The sequence below is a fragment of the Bubalus kerabau genome, chromosome 1, assembly GCF_029407905.1.
Source record: "Bubalus kerabau isolate K-KA32 ecotype Philippines breed swamp buffalo chromosome 1, PCC_UOA_SB_1v2, whole genome shotgun sequence".
In the NCBI taxonomy this organism is placed as follows: Eukaryota; Metazoa; Chordata; class Mammalia; order Artiodactyla; family Bovidae; genus Bubalus; species Bubalus kerabau.
Window position 1 is genome coordinate 176,490,114 of NC_073624.1, and position 6,171 is coordinate 176,496,284.

Below are 6,171 nucleotides of genomic sequence, written 5' to 3' on the forward strand. Positions count from 1 at the left end.
TGTGGAGTGCACATAAGGAAGTCATTACTGGCTAGCCTGCTGTCTCCTCTATTGATTCCACCTCATCTCATTTGGGTCACCTCTAACTCCCTCCTCCCTCTTCTCTTCTCCATGTAACTCTGTGAACCTCTCAGGGTGCCCCTCACTGTGGAGAAACTTTTCATCTTTAACCTAGATGTTTTATCAGTGGTGCTGTATAGAAGGAGAAGTTTTGAGACCACTATAAAAATAAGGCTGAAAACCAGAAGCAGGAGGCTTAAGTCCAAACCCTGACTCCAGGGAACTCCTGACTCCAGGGAACATTAATTGACAGGAGCTAATCAAACTCCTGCATACCTACACTGAAACCAAGCACCACACAAGGGCCAACAAGTTCCAGAGCAAGACATGCCATGCAAATTCTCCAGCAACACAGGAACACAGCCCTGAGCTCCAAGATACAGGCTGCCCAAAGTTACTACAAAACCATAGACATCTCATAAGTCATTACTGGACACTTCATTGCACTCCAGAGAGAAGAAATCCAGCTCCACCCACCAGAACACCGACACAAGCTTCCCTAACCAAGAAACCTTGACAAGCCACCTGCACAAACCCACACACAGTGAGGAAACTCCACAATAAAGAGAACTCCACAAACTGCCAGAATACAGAAAGCACACCCCAAACTCAGCAATATAAACAAGATGAAGAAATAGAGGAATACCCAGCAGGTTAAGGAACAGGATAAATGCCCACCAAACCAAACAAAAAAGGAAGAGATAAGGAATCTACCTGATAAAGAATTCTGAATAATGACAGTGAAAATGATCCAAAATCTTGAAATCAAAATGGAATCACAGATAAATAGCCTGGAGACAAGGATTGAGAAGATGCAAGAAAGGTTCAACAAGGACCTAGAAGAAATAAAAAAGAGTCAATATATAATGAATAATGCAATAAATGAGATCAAAAACAGTCTGGAGGCAACAAATAATAGAATAACAGAGGCAGAAGATAGGATTAGTGAATTGGAAGATAGAAGGGTAGAAATAAATGAATCAGAGAGGGAAAAAGAAAAATGAATTAAAAGAAATGAGGACAATCTCAGAGACCTCCAGGACAATATTAAACACTACAACATTCGAGTCATAGGGTTCCCAGAAGAAGAAGACAAAAAGAAAGACCATGAGAAAATACTTGAGGAGATAATAGTTGAAAACTTCCCTAAAATGGGGAAGGAAATAATCACCCAAGCCCAAGAAACCCAGAGAATCCCAAACAAGATAAACCCAAGGCGAAACACCCCGACACATATTAATCAAATTAACAAAGATCAAACACAAAGAACAAATATTAAAAGCAGCAAGGGAAAAACAACAAATATCACACAAGGGAATTCCCATAAGGATAACAGCTGACCTTTCAATAGAAACTCTTCAAGCCAGGAGGGAATGGCAAGACATACTTAAAGTGATGAAAGAAAATAACCTACAGCCCAGATTGCTGTATCCAGCAATGATCTCATTAAAATATGAAGGAGAAATCAAAAGCTTTACAGACAAGCAAAAGCTGAGAGAATTCAGCACCATCAAACCAGCTCTCCAACAAATACTAAAGGATATTCTCTAGACAGGAAACACAAAAACGGTGTATAAACTCGAACCCAAAACAATAAAGTAAATGGCAACGGGATCATACTTATCAATAATTACCTTAAAGGTAAATGGGTTGAATGCCCCAACCAAAAGACAAAGACTGGCTGAATGGATACAAAAACAAGACCTCTATATATGCTGTCTACAAGAGACCCACCTCAAAACATACAGACTGAAAGTGAAGGGCTGGAAAAAGATTTTCCATGCAAATAGCTGCTAAGTCGCTTCAGTCGTGTCCGACTCTGTGCGACCCCATAGATGGCAGCCCACCAGGCTCCCCCATCCCTGGGATTCTCCAGGCAAGAACACACAAATAGAGACCAAAAGAAAGCAGGACTAGAAATACTCATATCAGATAAAATAGACTTTAAAACAAAGGCTGTGAAGAGAGAGAAAGAAAGTCACTACATAATGATCGAAGGATCAATCCAAGAAGAAGATATAACAATTATAAATATATATGCACCCAACATAGGAGCACAGCAATATGTAAGACAAATGCTAACAAGTATGAAAGGGGAAATTAACAATATGTGGGAGACTTTAGTACCCCACTAACACCTATGGATAGATCAACTAAACAGAAAATTAACAAGGAAACACAAAATTTAAACAATACAATAGACCAGTTAGACCTAATTGATATCTGTAGGTAATTTAACCCCAAAACAATGAATTTCACCCTTTTCTCAAGCGCACACGGAACCTTCTCCAGGATAGATCACATCTTGGGCCATAAATCTAGCCTTGGTAAATTAAAAAAAAAATTAAATCATTCCAAGCATTTTTTCTGACGACAATGCAGTAAGATTAGATTTCAATTACAGTAGAAAAACTATTAAAAATTCCAACATATGGAAGCTGAACAACACGCTGCTGAATAACCAACAAATCACAGAAGAAATCAAAAAAGAAATCAAAATTTGCATAGAAATGAATGAAAATGAAAACACAACAACCCAAAACCTGTGGGACACTGTAAAAGCAGTCCTAAGGGGAAAGTTCATAGCAATACAGGCATACCTCAAGAAACAAGAAAAAAGTCAAATAAATAACCTAACTCTACACCTAAAGCAACTAGAAAAGGAAGAAATGAAGAACCCCAGGGTTAGTAGAGGAAAGAAATCTTAAAAATTAGGGCAGAAATAAATGCAAAAGAAACAAAAGAGACCATAGCAAAAATCAACAAAGCCACAAGCTGGTTCTTTGAAAGGATAAATAAAATTGACAAACCATTAGCCAGACTCATCAAGAAACAAAGGGAGAATAATCAAATCAATAAAATTAGAAATGAAAATGGAGAGATCACAACAGACAACACAGAAATACAAAGGATCGTAAGAGACTACTATCAACAATCATATGCCAATAAAATAGACAACGTGGAAGAAATGGACAAATTCTTAGAAAAGTACAACTTTCCAAAACTGGACCAGGAAGAAATAGAAAATCTTAACAGACCCATCACAAGCACGGAAATTGAAGCTGTAATCAGAAATCTTCCAGCAAACAAAAGCCCAGGTCCAGACGGCTTCACTGCTGAATTCTACCAAAAATTTGGAGAAGAGCTAACACCTATCCTACTCAAACTCTTCCAGACAATTGCAGAGGAAGGTAAACTTCCAAACTCATTCTATGAGGCCATCATCACCCTAGTGGCAAAACCTGACAAAGATGCCACAAAAAAAGAAAACTACAGGCCAATATCACTGATGAACATAGATGCAAAAATCCTTAACAAAATTCTAGCAATCAGAATCCAACAACACATTAAAAAGATCATACACCATGGCCAAGTGGGTTTCATCCCAGGGATGCAAGGATTCTTCAATATCCACAAATCAATCAATGTAATACACAACATTAACAAATTGAAAAATAAAAACCATATGATTATCTCTATAGATGCAGAGAAAGCCTTTGACAAAATTTAACATCCATTTATGATAAAAACTCTCCGGAAAGCAGGAATAGAAGGAACATACCTCAACATAATAAAAGCTATATATGACAAATCCACAGGAAACATTATCCTCAATGGTGAAAAATTGAAAGCATTTCCCCTAAAGTCAGGAACAAGACAAGGGTGCCCACTTTCACCATTACTATTCAACATAGTTTTGGAAGTTTTGGCCACAGCAATCAGAGCAGAAAAAGAAATCAAAGGAATCCAAATTGGAAAAGAAGAAGTAAAACTCTCACTGTTTGCAGATGACATGATCCTCTACATAGAAAACCCTAAAGACTCCACCAGAAAATTACTAGAACTAATCAATGACTATAGTAAAGTTGCAGGATATAAAATGAACACATAGAAATCCCTTGCATTCCTATACACTAATAATGAGAAAATAGAAAGAGAAATTAAGGAAACAATTCCATTCACCATTGCAGCGAAAAGAATAAAATACTTAGGAATATATCTACATAAGAAACTAAAGACCTATACATAGAAAACTATAAAACACTGGTGAAAGAAATCAAAGAGGACACTAATAGATGGAGAAATATACCATGTTCATGGATTGGAAGAAACAATATAGTGAAAATGAGTATACTACCCAAAGCAATTTATAGATTCAATGCAATCCCTATCAAGCTACCAACGGTATTCTTCACAGAGCTAGAAAGAAGAATTTCACAATTTGTATGGAAATAAAAAAAACCTCTAATAGCCTAAGCAATCTTGAGAAAGAAGAATGGAAGTGGAGGAATCAACCTGCCTGACTTCAGGCTCTAACTACAAAGCCACAGTCATCAAGACAGTATGGTACTGGCACAAAGACAGAAATATAGATCAATGGAACAAAATAGAAAGCCCAGAGATAAATCCACGCACCTATGGACACCTTATCTTTGACAAAGGAGGCAAGAATATACAATGGAGAAAAAACAATCTCTTTAACAAGTGGTCCTGGGAAAACTGGTCAACCACTTGTAAAAGAATGAAACTAGAACACTTTCTAATGCCATACACAAAAATAAACTCAAAATGGATTAAAGATCTAAATGTAAGACCAGAAACTATAAAACTCCTAGAGGAGAACATAGACAAAACACTCTCCGACATGAATCACAGCAGGATCCTCTATGACCTACCTCCCAGAACATTGGAAATAAAAGCAAAAATAAACAAATGGGACCTAATTCAACTTAAAAGCTTCTGCACAACAAAGGAAACTATAAGCAAGGTGAAAAGACACCATTCAGAATGGGAGAAAATAATAGCAACTGAAGCAAATGACAAATAACTAATTTCAAAAATATACAAGCAACTCCTGAAGCTCAATTCCAGAAGAATAAATGACCCAATCAAAATATGGGTCAAAGAACTAAATAGACATTTCTCCAGAGAAGACATACAGATGGCTAACAAACACATGAAAAGATGCTCAACATCACTCATGATCAGAGAAATGCAAATCAAAACCACCAAGAGGTACCATTTCACGCCATTCAGAATGGCTGCTATCCAAAAGTCTACAAGCAATAAATGTTGGAGAGGGTGTGGAGAAAAGGGAATCCTCTTACACTGTTGGTGGGAATGCAAACTAGTACAGCCACTCTGGAGAACAGTGTGGAGATTCCTTAGAAAACTGGAAATAGAACTGCCTTATGACCCAGCAATCCCACTGCTGGGCATACACATGGAGGAAACCAGAATTGAAAGGGATACATGTACCCCAATGTTCGCAGCACTGTTTATAATAGCCAGGACATGGAAGCAACCTAGATGTCCATCAACAGATGAATGGATAAAAAAGCAGTGGTACATATACACAATGGAGTATTACTCAGCCATTAAAAAGAATACATTTGAATCAGTTCTAATGAGGTGGATGAAACTGGAGCCTATTATACAGAGTGAAGTAAGCCAGAAAGAAAAACACCAATACAGTATACTAACGCATATATATGGAATTTAGAAAGACGGTAACAATAACCCTGTATACGAGACAGCAAAGAGACACTGATTTATAGAACAGTCTTTTAGACTGTGTGGGAGAGGGAGAGGGTGGGATGATTTGGGAGAATGGTGTTGAAACATGTATAATATGATATATGAAACGAGTCACCAGTCCAGGTTCGATGCACGATACTGGATGCTTGGGGCTGGTGCACTGGGACAACCCAGAGGGATGGTTCAGGGAGGGACGAGGGAGGAGGGTTCAGGATGGGTAACACATGCATACCTGTGGCGGATTCATGTTGATACATGGCAAATCCAATACAATATTGTAAAGTTAAAAAGTAAAATAAAATAAAGGAATTAATTAAAGAATTCTTGGATTATCTAAAAAAATAAAAAGAAGTCTTTATAATACTTAATGAACACTAGTTATGGTGATTCTGTATACACAGCAACAAGTGTAATCAAAAAACACAGGCAATTAATTAGACAGAGTAGCCAAAGTTAAAGGAAGAGAAAATATGTGTATTTATGCTTAAGTTGATGGGCTTCCCTGGTAGCTCAGCTGGTAAAAATCCACCTGCAATGCAGGAGACCCTGGTTTGACTCCTGGGTTGGGAAGAT